Source organism: Lampetra fluviatilis, chromosome 46 (assembly GCF_964198595.1).
Source record: "Lampetra fluviatilis chromosome 46, kcLamFluv1.1, whole genome shotgun sequence".
NCBI classification, from domain to species: Eukaryota; Metazoa; Chordata; class Hyperoartia; order Petromyzontiformes; family Petromyzontidae; genus Lampetra; species Lampetra fluviatilis.
Window position 1 is genome coordinate 10298615 of NC_136320.1, and position 15116 is coordinate 10313730.

General features: G+C 50.5%; 1 non-coding gene across 1 annotated transcript; it reads right to left on the reverse strand.

The window, feature by feature from the left end:
* Positions 1 to 5125: 5125 nt before the first annotated feature.
* Positions 5126 to 5207, reverse strand: TRNAS-GCU (transfer RNA serine (anticodon GCU)). The gene has a single exon. It is a non-coding gene; the product is annotated as a tRNA-Ser (tRNA).
* Positions 5208 to 15116: the final 9909 nt, after the last annotated feature.

Sequence of the window (15116 nt, forward strand, 5' to 3'; positions counted from 1 at the left end):
AGCGAATTTAATGGCTCTCTTTTCCTTTCTGTACCATCCTACAAAAATACATTTATTTCACCCATGTGTAAGAGATTCTCGCAACATTTTTCATACATGATATATCTTTTCAATAACATTGAAAATTGTAACAAAAAAAATTAATTAAAAAAATTTAACAGGTTTTTTTTTAAACAAATTTAATATTAGTAGTTACATTGGGGAAACTAAGCGAAATGTATCGGACCGTGTTCTTGAACAAAAGGCAGATTTGAAACACGGTAGGACAAATACAGTGAGGGAAAAAAGTATTTGATCCACTGCTGATTTTGTACGATTGCCCACTGACAAAGAAATGATCAGTCTATAATTTAAATGGTAGGTTTATTTGAACAGTGAGAGACAGAATAACAACAAATAAATCCAGAAAAACGCATGTTAAAAATGTTATAAATTGATTTGCATTTTAATGAGGGAAATAAGTATTTGACCCCCTCTCAATCAGAAAGATTTCTGGCTCCCAGGTGTCTTTTATACAGGTAACGAGCTGAGATTAGGAGCACACTCTTAAAGAGAGTGCTCCTACTCTCAGCTTGTTATCTGTATAAAAGACACCTGTTCACAGAAGCAATCAATCAGATTCCAAACTCTCCACCATGGCCAAGACCAAAGAGCTCTCCAAGGATGTCAGGGACAAGATTGTAGACCTAGACAAGGCTGGAATGGGCTACAAGACCATCGCCAAGCAGCTTGGTGAGAATGTGACAACAGTTGGTGCGATTATTCGCAAATGGAAGAAGCACAAGAACTGTCAATCTCCCTCGGCCTGGGGCTCCATGCAAGATCTCACCTCGTGGAGTTGCAATGATCATGAGAACGGTGAGAAATCAGCCCAGAACTACACGGGAGGATCTTGTCAATGATCTCAAGGCAGCTGGGACCATAGTCACCAAGAAAACAGTTGGTAACACACTACGCCGTGAAGGACTGAAATACTGCAGCACCCGCAAGGTCCCCCTGCTCAAAAAAGCACATATACATGCCCGTCTGAAGTTTGCCAATGAACATCTGAATGATTCAGAGGACAACTGGGTGAAAGTGTTGTGGTCAGATGAGACCAAAATGGAGCTCTTTGGCATCAACTCAACTCGCCGTGTTTGGAGGAGGAGGAATTCTGCCTATGACCCCAAGAACACCATCCCCACCGTCAAACATGGAGGTGGAAACATTATGCTTTGGGGGGTGTTTTTTTGCTAAGGGGACAGGACAACTTCACCGCATCAAAGGGACAATGGACGGGGCCATGTACCGTCAAATATTGGGTGAGAACCTCCTTCCCTCAGCCAGGGCATTGAAAATGTGTCGTGGATGGGTATTCCAGCATGGCAATGACCCAAAACACACGGCCAAGGCAACAAAGGAGTGGCTCAAGAAGAAGCACATTAAGGTCCTTGAGTGGCCTAGCCAGTCTCCAGACCTTAATCCCATAGAAAATCTGTGGAGGGAGCTGAAGGTTCGAGTTGCAAACGTTAGCCTCAAAACCTTAATGACTTGGAGAAGAACTACAAAGAGGAGTGGGACAAAATCCATCCTGAGATGTGTAGAAACCTGGTGGCCAACTACAAGAAACGTCTGACCTCTGTGATTGCCAACAAGGGTTTTGCCACCAAGTACTAAGTCATGTTTTGCAGAGGGGTCATATACTTATTTCCCTCATTAAAATGCACATCAATTCATAAAAATGTTGGCATGCGTTTTTCTGAATTTTGTTGTTGTTATTCTGTCTCTCACTGTTCAAATAAACCTACCATTAAAATTATAGACTGATCATTTCTTTGTCAGTGGGCAAACGTACAAAATCAGCAGGGGATCAAATACTTTTTTCCCTCACTGTAGCTCGGCCGTGGCTGATAATTGTTTTAATGCGGTGGGCTCACACGAAATTGATTTCTCTAAGACGAAGGTACTTTACAAGCCCACTGGCTATCAACAAAGATTCGTTCATGAAGCCATCCATATATATAGACACAGACACAATTTCAACCGAGAGCAATCATGGGAAGGACGTTATCAACCAGTTTAAGTCATAATTGGCTATAGTGTTCCCATCCTACCACTTGTGCTTTCACAGGGTTCACACTAGCACAGCCACTTCGTGCGCCGACCTTTTGGTTGCTGCTCTGCGATCTCACATTAACATGATAATCTCTCATGAAAAATGCAAATTTTCAAACTAGATTCGAAGCTTTCGTGACTGCAGGAATTACTCTTTGGTTCTTTCGGTAAAGTCACGTAGAAAGAAAATAAATTAAATAATAATAGAATACGATGTTTCGATTGCAACACAAGCAACCATCATTAGGTAAGAATGAATGAGAAAACAGTAAACTTAGAAGTATAATGCAATACAATACAGAGAGTCGGCTAACAACAGTCAACACCCTACCTGGTTGATTACGTTCTTCCAAAGATTGCTAAGTTTGAGAGAGAGACAAAACACAGACACGGAGACACAGACAGACACACACGCAGAGACACGAGACACAGAGAGAGACATACATAGACAAACAGAAAGACATACATAGACAAACAGAAAGACAACGCCTCTGTGTCGAGGCCTTAAATAGAGAGGGGGGTGGGGCAGAGATAGAGGGGGGGGGGTAGAGAACAATGAGACAGTTGTGTGGCATTCCTGCCCATAGCGGCCCGGAGGAGAGACAATGGACTTAGAAACAAACAACCACGGCAAAATTTAGAGAGAGAAATAGGAAGTTTGAGAAAACAAATTTAGTAAAATTAGGAAGTGTAATGCAATGCAACACACAGAGTCGGTTAACACACAGTTAATGCATAGACTGGTTGATTACGTTTTCCCAAAGATTGCTAAATTATAAGTTAAGTTTGAGTTGAGGCAAATCCTCCCCGTAGACGTGGTTCAAACTAGATTTGAAGCTTTCGTGACTGCATGAATTACTCTGTGGTACTTTCAGTAATGTCACGTAGAAATAAAATAAATAATACAAGAATACGACATTTTGATTGCAACACAAGCAACCGTCATCAGGTAAGAATGAATGAGAAAACAAACATAGTAAACTTAGAAATATAATGCAATTGTAGTGAGTCTAACTGAGTCGCAAACGTCTGGGTAGCAACACTTTAGTACATCAACTCAACACAACATAACGTAACCTACACTTGGGTGTTGAACGCCCATCTAACCACGCTACGGCAGAACGAGACACGGTCCCGCTATCCCGGTCCGGACCACAAGCTGGATCCCGGACCGCGTGGCTAGATGCTTCTTCAACCCGTCGTGGATCTTCTTCACCAACATTTCGAAGAACCCCGAACCCCTCACGGGGCCCCCATTATATCGGCCTGGGCTGTGGCTGGCTCCGCCCCTCGCCCCGCCCACCTTCTAGATCTCTCGAGCTCTTTTCCGAAGGCTCCCGAGAGCTCCTTTATACCAAGTGACCGCCCAGTGGCCCCCGTCCACCGGTGGCCCCCCTCCAATATCATCCGGTCACGTGTCGGCAGGTCAACCAGTGTATCATGTCCCAACGTGACCCTGGCTGGCTGACACTCTCGCTGCCTCACCGGGAGCCCGCACCGCACACTGTCCGTATGTGCTTCTGCGCTAACCAGTGCTGACCCAAGCCCCGCTAGGGTTGGTACTACGCTCAGTAACTGAGCTGCACATAATGACAACATCCGCCGTGGCCTCGCAAGCCCTGCACCACACAGTGACATTCACAGTCACTACACCCCCCCCCTCCCTAGCATCCAGCCGTCCCAGCTGCCAACTCCCCCGCAAGTAAGCAACCGACGTACATATATACAGAACAACGAACAAGTGTGCTCCAAAAATAACAACAGCACAATATATTACCCAAACCGAACTGTACAATATATACACCGAGAGAAGAAAAAATACACAACAGCGAAAAAATTAACAACCCAACAATCGCATCGTACAAGATCCCCACAATCAACATCTCCCACCCACAACATGTAACAATGCCCGTGAGCTCGATGGCGAGCAGGATCAGCCAAATACTTGCCACGACAACCCATGACGGTGTGGGAGTGTGCAATGCACAGGGATCATGCGAATCGAGTCTTTGAGTGGGTCCGTGATGCCGGGCCTCTCGGCGGGTTGGGCTCGCCCGCCCTGGACGGCCTGGGGGGAACAATAAATCGAACTGATGAAGCCGGCTCCTCCGAAGAGCAGCAGGCCGGGCCGTCGGGTCCTTCACGTCCAGAGCACGCGAGGCATCAATCGCGCAGCGCCTGGGGGCGGAACAGAAACACTATTCTGAGGACCCGCGTTGGCAGACACATGCCCCAGCTCATCGGGCACACCCGACATTCGGCCCTTGCTATATGGAGATGAAACAAACTCACATGGCATGATAAATGGCTTAAGACGAGAGGGGTGTGCAAACCAACTCCGCTTACCAAACCGAATCTGGACACATTACGGCCATACGACGAACCGAACCACACCAACCGACCCTCTCCATGGTTGCAGCAATTTGGGAGATGTGCCCACCGGCACCTGTGGACAATGCAACCAGGCCTTGTCCCCCGGCGACCAATCGCACAAGGAAACACTCGCTCCATTGAGCCGCTCGTTGGCCAACTGTCTGGCCCGGGAGTTAACACTGGCAGCTTCCCGCACCTCGGAAAGTTTGGCAAGTGTGAAACGAACCGAATCAGAAATTTTTGACACTTTCGCGGCAGGCGCAGCTTGTAACTGCACATTGATGGGAGGATGATACTCCCTCCCAAACATAAAAAAATTTACCCGTAAAAACAAAGTTTTTCACTATAAATCCTTTATATGCGTGGCGGCTAGAGTCCTCTCGTCCTCTGGCTTGAGGTGGCTGCCACCTATGGGTCAGATGATTGCCTGCCACCATTAAGCAATTGGTAATTACATATAATTTTTTTTCCTAAAAAGTGTAAAATTTTGGAAAACATTTTTCACGAAAATTAATTGTCACGCACGAGTCTGTGTGCAAAATGTCAGCTCGATTGGATCACGGGAAGTGGGTAAAAAAACGACCGAAAGATTTGCACGGTCGTAAGCGCGCAAGCAAGCAAGCAAGTGAACTTAATATAAAGGATAAAAAAAAAATCGCGACAAAGGTGGGATTCGAACCCACGCGTGCAGAGCACAATGGATTAGCAGTCCATCGCCTTAACCACTCGGCCACCTCGTCTCACGCACTCACACACGCAAGCACATACAACCAGAACCAGGATGAAGACTTGCACGCACATACATACAAACAGACCCCCCCACCCCCACACACACAGTCATACCATTATTTTTTCCTAAAAAGTGTAAAATTTTGGAAAAGAATTTTCACGAAAATAAATTGTCACGCACAACGAGTCTGTGTGGAAAATGTCAGCTCGATTGGATCACGGGAAGTGGGTTAAAAAACGACCGAAAGATTTGCACAGTCGTAAACGCGCAAGCAAGCAAGCAAGTGAACTTAATATAAAGGATTTAAAAATAAGGGAGAGTAGCCGATGGACGTGTGAGGGGTTACCCTATAAGTGGCAAGATCCGCAGGAATATGCAAGTCCCAATCGACCTGTGACTCGCTGACCAAGTGACTCAACATGGAGGTCAGAGTCCGGTGTAGGCGTTTGACCATGCCATCTGTTTGCGGGTGGTACGGTGACGTGTGTACCTTTTTCGTCCCCAGAAAATCGCCGCAAACCTCACGCAGCAGCTTGAACGATTTTGTTTTACCTTGATCCGTCAAGAGGCGCTCGGGGGCACCCTTATCCAGAAAATAGCCATTGAGGAATGCCTCGGTAATAGTCACAGCCGATTGATTCGGGAGCGGCCAGGCCATAGGCCAGCGTGAGAAATACTCAACGCCCACAAGCAAGTACCTATTTCCACGTGCGGAAGTAGGAAACAGCCCGATAAAAAATCGAGGGCAACAATTTCGTTAATATGCAAGACCTGGATGGATTGCAGTGGAGGGCAACAGGATCTCGCTGGCAGCTTCCGCCGGGCACATTGCACACAGTCCTTAAGCAGATCTTCTACGTCGGATGCCATGGCCGGCAAATAAAAATCCAATTTAAGAGCGGCCAGCATCTTTTGCACTCTGCAATGCAACAATCGTATATGCCCCATCCATACAACCTCGCCACGCAGGGAAGTAGGGACAACAATAGCATAACGGGGGAATCCCTTGTCCCAATACATGAGTAGCCCGCCCCGCAGGACAAATGAGGCGACACTTCGCGGAGCTGCGGAGCCGTGCCACCGGCGGTCTCCCTGACACGCCGGCGCAACTTAAGGAGAGACGCGTCCTCTGCCTGCAGGCGTCCCCACACCTCGTAGTCCAACCCGATAACCGCATCCCGTGCGGCAGGGACGTCACCCGTCCTGCCCATCGTGTCCGCGGCAGACGCAATGAGAGGGCAGGGGGAGGTCGACTCGGCCGGTCGACAACGACCGGAACCCGAAAAACAAGCACAAGCACACGCCTCGCCTGTGGGCAATCACGACAGGATTTTCATATGGCGAGAACCTTTACGATACGTAACTTCGAACGAAAAATCCTACAGGATTTCAAGCCAGCGTGACAATTGACCTGGGGGCTAATCCACACGCAGTGTGTACTGGAGCACCGCGTGATTGGAGCGCACCTCAAAATGTCTCCCGTACAAGTAGGGCTGATATTTTTACGCAGTACCGCTGCTCGGCAGGAGACAGCACCCTGCTACCATAAGCGACCACGTGCTCCACGCCATTGACAACCTGGGATAACACCGCACCAATGCCGGTATTACTGGCGTCCATGTCCAACACGAATGGCAACGAAAAGTTGGGATAATGTAGGGGAGGGGCGTTAAACAGCCCATCACGAATGGAGCAGAACGCAGCTTCCTCCTCCTTCCCCCAATGATATTTTTAGCCCTGAACTGTCAATGCGTGGAGAGGTTTCGCAATAGATGTGAAACCCGCGACAAATCGGCGATAGTAACAGGCAAAGCCGATAAAACTGCGCACCTCGCTGGCTGAGGTGTGGTCGGCCACGTCCGAATGCAAGCAGTTTTTTTCGGGTCTGTCGCGATGCCCGATTCGCTAACTATATGGCCCAAGTATCGAACCGATTTTTGGAGTAGGTGACATTTTTGGGGCTTGAATTTCAGGTTGGCTGCATGCATCTTAATGAAAACAGCCTGCAGGCGATCCAAATGCTCATCAAACGTGAGACCGAAAACAATGACGTCGTCCAAATATATTAGGCACGGATCCCACTGGAGGCCCGCGACAACCAACTCCATCAGATGCTGAAAGGTGGCCGGTGGGGAGTGGAGCCCCATTGGAAGCCGGTTAAACTCAAACAACCCTTCTGATGTTCTAAAAGCCGTCTTGGGCCTTGAAGTCTCGTCAAGCGGCAGCTGCCAAAAGCCCGACAGAAGGTCAAGGGTGGAAAAAAACCACGTGCCCGCCAAAGCGTCCAACGAATCGTCCATACAAGGTAAGGGCTATGCATCCACAACAGAAAGCTTGCGGAAATCAACACAAAACCGCAAACCGCCATCGTGCTTTTGGATGGCGAGATGATATCTGCGGCCAACATCTCATCAACCACCGCCTGAACGTGTTCCTTTTCGGCCGGGCTCAGGCGGTAAGGATTCTGCCGAATGGGGGCGGCATTTCCCATGTCAATATGGTAGCTCAAAAGGGACTTGCGACCGATATCAAATTTACTCTTACTAAAAATGTCAGAAAACTCCTGCACGCGTGCTCTCAGTTTCCCCACGCCGACCCCGACATTTCCCACGACATTCTTCTCCGGACACATCGGAGACGCATTTGTAGTGGTGCAATGCGTGCATATTTGGGAACGACTGAATGTCCGCGCTGGGTAGCCAGAAGAGGTGGTTGGTGAGCATCATTGGGGGGATGCTAAGAGCAGCTAAGGTCAGGACGACCGTTGGGGTAATTTTGTTGGGGTAAACAAGGGGGGAGGTGGACCAGGATTTGATAAGACCGGTATCTTCCAACCATAGAGGGTTCTTCTGAGAATGTTCTGGAAGGGGTCGCGAGGGATATATAAGACGGGCAAACGAGCAGAGAGTTGAGTTGTTGAAGACAGAAGACAAGGGAAGCTGAAGCCGGACCCGCCAAGCTAGTTAGAGTGTTCTTGGCGCAAGTAGTCCTGTGTGGACCTGGGTAGGCTAGGATAGGGTCACTAGGGGTATATGCAGTCCGTGCGTCGGCACGCTTGACCCCCGGGGCTACCGTGGTATCTTCCTGAGACAGCGAGACACGGGCCCCGTACAGACCAGGAGTAGGACGCTAAAGGCGTGAGCGCAGTCCGTACGTCGGCACGCTTTTAACGCCGTGGCTGCCGGGAAGTGTGACCAAGGAGAGTAGTGATTAGGATCGGGAAGGGGAGTAGAGGATAGGATAGGGACACGGCGAGTGAGGAAGTAAACGAGCGATGGGCGGCGGATCCTCGGCTGAACTAACAAGTGTTCTTTAACCAAACTGTAATAAAGTGGCCTGGACAGAAGGCAAGAAATCGTCCACCTTTATTTGCAATACTATATTTGGTGTCAGAGGTGACTGAAGAACCGCGCCGACATGTCAAAGAAGACAATGAAAAGAAGAAACGTACCGGTAGACTCAGAGCAGGAGATTGCTGCTCCCCCGGTGGACCCGGACAACCAGCTGCCTTCAGCGCAGGAGGGCAAACCAGGCGAGGCCGAGGCCCCGAGCCCGGCTCAGGAATGGAAGGCCGTCATGGCACAGTGGGAGGCCAAGCTGGCGGTGCTCATGGCGTCGTTCGACCGCTTCACAACGACGGCATCACCGACGGAGTCAAGCCAGCCTCAGCCCGCTCCTGCGATGCCGGTTGTTGCCGTGAACGCGGCCGCAGCTCCCACCGTGCCGCAAGCAGCGCCGGATGCTACAGGGGCGCCGGAGTCATCACTTTCGGCTTCAAAGCAGGAAGCGGGAGAACATGGAGTCTCCCCTCACTTACCGCAGTGCATTGTTGGTCCTCGGCCAAGCAGCTTACCCAGCGATGGACTAAGCTGCCCTCGACTCCCTGGCCCACGAGAAGCTGTTGATAGTGGCAAACGAGCTGCGAGTCGTCCTTTCACTTCCCAGCAACGACGACGTGTTGCAGATAGCCAGGAACATCCAAACCAACCTGGATCTCCGCAACGAGCCAACAGCTGCAGCGGCACAAACTCCGACGGTGAACGCCAGCACGGCCGGGTGCGCGGCGGGGGTGGAGGAGCTGCGGCTTGCTGCAGCAGCGGGAGGTTGGCCGTTCGCGAGCTTGCCCCGTCGCCCGGAGGCGCCAGGAAGTGGCGCTCATCACACGTGCTACGAGTGCAAACGGAGAGGACATCAAGCCCGTGACTGCTGGCGATGCAAGGGCGTTTTCCAAGGGCACCGGACGACTACAACTGCGGCTTCTCCCCATTTTGAGGACCACAGGCAATTCGCGACCCATCGAATACACGGCCGTTTCCTTCACATCACACATCCGCGCTGCCTCACCCTGCACCCACTCATTCACACGGATCGCGCGATGGGGTTGTGTCGGGCGCATATGCGCATTGTGTTCTGGGTGCTGCGCCGGATTCGTCAGATCTAATGGCGCTTATTCAAGGGGTGGAGATCAGGGTCATTGTCGACACTGGGGCTTTGGCCATCCTCATCTCTTTACAAACTTTTCGCTCATTGCTGCAAATGGGGGTAGCCTGGGGATTTTGGGCCGCATGCTTGCCAAATTGGGGATGTGTGTGTGACAGGAAACATCCTGGTTTCCACAGCCCTGGCTGTGTCGTGTTTATTAGGCACGGATTTCTTGCAAAGGATCTCCATAGAGAGAGGCTGTTTGGAAATGCCTTCTGGGAAGTGCCTCAAATTCTTGGGAACTCTAAATTCACGGCAGCAAACGCCGTGGTGCAGGCTGTGGTTAGCCACACGGTGCGTGTTCCGCTAGCCATGCAAATGCTCGTGCTGCTGCGCTTGAAAAAAAACCTGCCTTTGAGAAACCTACTTGAAGGGATATTACTAACCCCTTCGAGCGCTGTGTCACGGACGCCCTCTTTGGTTGGGGCTTTAACGGTGGTGTCAGCAAATTGTTACCCGTTCATTGTCATTCAAAAGGGAACTACGCTGACATGCGCGAAGGCAGCGTCAGGTTCGGCCTTGGAGGTGTGCATGGCAACGGGAGTGGGGGATGCACTATTGCCGTGTGCTGAGGAGCCCGATTGGTTGCGGGGATTGTACGAGCAGAAGCACGGTCTGACACCCGAGCAGCGGTCGTGTCTCCATAAACTACTTTTGGAATTTAGGGATGTTTCAGTTCTGGAAAATATGATATTGGTCGGACATCCCTGTTGCGGCATCACATCAACACGAGGGACGCGCCCCAAATTTGCCTAAATTCACATCGAATTAGCCCACTGGAAAAAGACTGCATTCGGAAAACTGTGGATGAAATGCTGGAACAGGAGATCGTCTCTCCCTCCACCAGCCCATGGGGGGCTCCCATCGTGCTGGTTAAAAAACGCGATGGCTCCCTGCGATTTTGCGTCGATTTTTGAAAACTTAATAAGATTTTGGTTGCGGACGCGTACTCGCTTCCACGCATTGACGACTCGTTGGATGCCCTGTCTGGTGCAAACATTTTCTCGACCCTCGATCTCTTATTGGACCTTTTGGCAACTGCCCCTAGACGAGGAGTCCAAGCCGAAAACAGCCTTCCGAACACCGCAAGGGTTAAATTTCGACTCTGTCTTATCGACAGACCTGTTCTTCACCTGAGGACGGCTGCTTGCATTGTGGCCGAAACGTCGTGAGAATTATTTTATTATGTTTTATTTTTATTATTTTATTATTTCCATTCTACGTGACTTTACCGAAAGAACCAAGAAGAAGAAGAGAAAAAAGACCGCAAGGGTTCCATTTCAACGTACTCCCGATGGGACTCCACTCCGCGCCGGCCACCTTCCAACGTCTAATGGAGCTCGTATTGTCCGGATTGCAGTGGGAATCGTGTTTGATATATCTAGACGATGTCATTGTTTTCAGTAAAAATTTTGATGAGTATTTGCAGTGATTGCGTGCCGTATTTGGCCGAGTGCGGGACGCCAATGAAAAATGTAAGCCCCAAAAATGCCACTTGCTCAAAATGTCTGTTAAATATTTGGGTCATGTTAGCGCATCGGGAGTCGCCACCGATCCGGACAAAACGAGCTGTGTACGCACGTGGGCAGTCCCGAAAACAGTGTCAGAGGTACGTAGTTTTGAGGGTTTTGCGTCGTACTACCGCCGATTTGTCAAAAATTTTGCAACAATCGCAAGGCCACTACATACCTTGACCGCTAAGGGTAAGAAGTTCCTGTGGGGCGAAGAGGAACAGCGTTCATTTGAGACGCTTCGGGGCGCATTGGCAGACGCACTGCCGCTCGGATACCCAGATTTTTCCAAGATGTTTACCCTCGACACCGATGCCAGTGACACTGGCATAAGCGCCGTCTTGTCGCAAACGGCCGACTGTGTTGAGAAGGTGGTAGCATACAGCAGCCGCGTGTTGTCTACTGCAGAGCAACGATATTGCGTAACACGCAGGGAGCTGCTGGCCATCTTGCACTTCATACAACTGTACCGGCCGTACTTGTATGGCAGGGATTTCTTGGTCCGCACTGACCACGCGGCACCGCAATACTCCTTGCGAGTTCATCAGCCTTCGGGCCAAATGGCCAGTTGGCTCGAAATCCTGCAAGGATATTCTTTTACGGTCCAACACAGGAAGGGGACGTGCCATGTCAATGCGGACACGTCACTATTGCCGCAGCCATCAGGCTCCTGTAGGTGTGCAGAAGGCTCACTACGGTGCGATCCACCACTGCAGGCGGCTCCTGTGATGGTCGCTACAGCTGATTCGATTCCAGCTGATGGTTTGCTCGCGCAGGGGAATGGCATATTGGGCCTTACGTTGGCCGAATGGAGGCGCCTGCAAGTGGAGGATTCTTCCTTGACCAGGATGAGGCTTCGGGCTTCTCGCTCTAAGGGGTCTGTGGATCGCCCTTTCCTTCGGCTTGTCGATGGGCTCCTCATGCAATGGGACGTCGAACTGCAGAAGTTCTGTATTGTCGTGCCCTTGTGTCTGCGGGGCAAGCTCATTCATGATACGCACGGAAAACTTATGCATTTGGGTGAAGAAAAGACCGCATTGACCTTGTGCAAAGATTTTTATTGGCCAGGCATGCAAAACGACGTGCATCAATTCATTAAATCTTGCCACGAGTGCACGCGGCGGAAGGTGCCTGCGCAGCCATATCGGGTGCCATTACAATCGATACAGGTCTCCCGTGTTAACGAGATTGTTGCCCTGGATATTTGGGGTCCATTTCCCATTACCCCGAGAGGCCACAAATACTTGCTCGTAGGGGTCGAGTACCTCACCCGATAGCCTATGGCGTGGCCATTGGTGGACCAATCTGCGGTTTCAATCACCATGGCTTTCCTGCAGGGATATGTCCTTGATAAAGGCACACCAGAACATCTGCTCACCGACCAGGGCAATAATTTTTCAGAGTTTAGATTTCGGCGGCGGCTGCTCTATATTCAACCAAACGTCGGCTGGGGGAATGGCATCCCTACCGTACATTAGGAAAAACTGGTCGCCGCGTGTGGCGCCATGCGGTATGCGGCGAGAACCCCCGGAACCTGCAAGTCCCAATTGAGCTGGGATTCGTCAACCTGGTAGCACATCATAGAAGTGAGGATTCTATGAAGGTGCTCTACCATACCGTCAGTTTGAGAGTGGTAGGGCAAAGTGCGCACCTTCTTCGTGCCCAACAGGCGGCACACATTGCATAACAGGACACCCGAGAAATTTCTTCCCTGGTCGGTCAACAGCCGTTCTGGAGCTGTAAGCGTCGCCCGCCAATGACGCGGCGTGTTGTGATTGGACCACAACGTTCCCGAGATGCATCTGGCTTCCGTTTCCGACGGAAGCACGTGATTCCTCGGCAGGAATTTCAAAATATTCGGCTTGTCCGATGGCGGGAACGTTCGTTGGTGGCTGGTCCGATCCGCCCGCAGCCTCCAAGTTGATCTCGTCAGGAATGGAGGCTGCAGCATGGAGAAGTTGGGCGAGACGGCAATGTGCAGCTCGGATCCCGTCGCCCGTGGCAAGAGGAACGATCTGCTGCTGGGCTGGTGGTTGGGCGGCCGGCAGCATGCCGACATCTTCTGCGAAGTTTTCAGCCCTCGTAGGTAAGTCTGAGTTATATTTGTCTGGACTTCGCATGTGGGTTGTTCGTCTTGTTTCCATTTTTTTCAACCACTTCTGACTTCAGTTGTAGTGTTCAAATATTGACGAATAAACTTCTTTATGAGGCACACTATATTTATTGTCTTTCTTTGCGACACGGTCCCTAACACACAAGGGGTATGACGGTCCTCTTACCCGATACCTAGGGAGGTACATCCTCTGGCTGGGACCTAGAGGAGGCTAACTAACCCGACCACTCGGTCTGTGGGTCTGGACCACTGGTTTCACTGAGCCCCAGCCCTTAGAAGGGCTGTAGTGCTTGGATCCAGGGTCCTTTTTATCCGGGACCTATTCTCCCCCTGACCACTGGCCTCACTGAGCTCCAGCCCTTAGAAGGACTGTAGAGCTTGGGGTCCAGGGTCCTATCTTCAGCCCGGGCTTCAGTCTTCGTGTGGAGATAACTGAGCCAGTGCTCCCAGCACTCTGGCTTTTATACTGGTTCGTGGCTGGCTCCGCCCAAGCCACACCCCCTTTCTGGAACTTTCTGGTTTACCCTGGGAGGTGACATCATCCCCTCAGGATCCGTCGTTTGGATCCGTTCTCACTTCTATATGACCCGGGTATTTCCCCAGTAGGATCTGTCGTTTGAATCCGCTCTCACGTCTGTTTGACCCACAGCATTTCCCCAGTGGGGTAACACTGCTGCACCCTGTTGACACCCAGTGGTACTGCAGGTTACTGAATGGTGAGTGACGATCACCTCTACACTATTATAGAGTCAGTAGATAATAGTACAGTCAGTAGACACTACTACTGTCAGTAGATACTACTATGGTCAGTAAATACTACTACAGTCCGTAGATACTACTATGAAGTCAGTAGATACTACTATTGAGTCAGTAGATATGACTGTAGAGTCCGTAAATACTACTATAGTCATAAGATACTACTGTAGAGGCACTATTTCGTACTATAAAGTCGGCAGATACTACTATAGAGTGAGCAGATATGACAATAGTCAGCAGATACTACTATAGAGTCGGTAGAAACTACTGTCGGGTCAATAGATACTTCTATACAGTCAATAGATACTACTGTAGAGCCAGATACTAGTGAAGTATTGAATGACGGCAGGAAACTCCTTGACGGGTAACACACTTTTTATTAAATCTTGACTTGTCACTATACAACGAGTGGTCTCTATTCCTCAGACTACACACACTTCACTTGACTCGTGTAGCATCTATTCCTCCGGCTACACACACTTCACTTGACTCGTGTAGCATCTATTCCTCTGGCTACACACACTTCACTTGACTCGTGTAGCATCTATTCCTCCGGCTACACACACTGCACTTGACTCGTGTAGCTTCTATCCCTCCGGCTACGCACACTGCTCTTGACTCCGTAACGTCCGTGAAGCCTACAGGCCCACCCCGGCTTGGGCGTGGGCCACAACCTCCGAGTCCCACGAGCCGGCTCTCTCATGGACGTTCGGCTCCGGGTCCCAGGGTTCCGCCTCTTCCTCCGTCTTCCGTCTTCGCTGGTACTCTTCTCCCCCGTGCGCCTGCGCGCATCCCCTTATATAGTCCCCGCTCACGGGAGATGGAGTGTATGCGGACCTCGACGTGAGCATCGCTCCTTAGTTGACCAATCACGCCGCGCTGTTCCTACGATCCGTTTTCCCCAGCGCGTGTTACCACTACACAACCAATCATGCCGCGCTGCCACACGATCACTCCCTCTCAAGCGCGTCACCGGCACACAGCCAATCACCACCACACAACCCATGACCCCGCGCTGACCCCTGATCCCCCACCGTCAGCGCGCGTCACCAACACA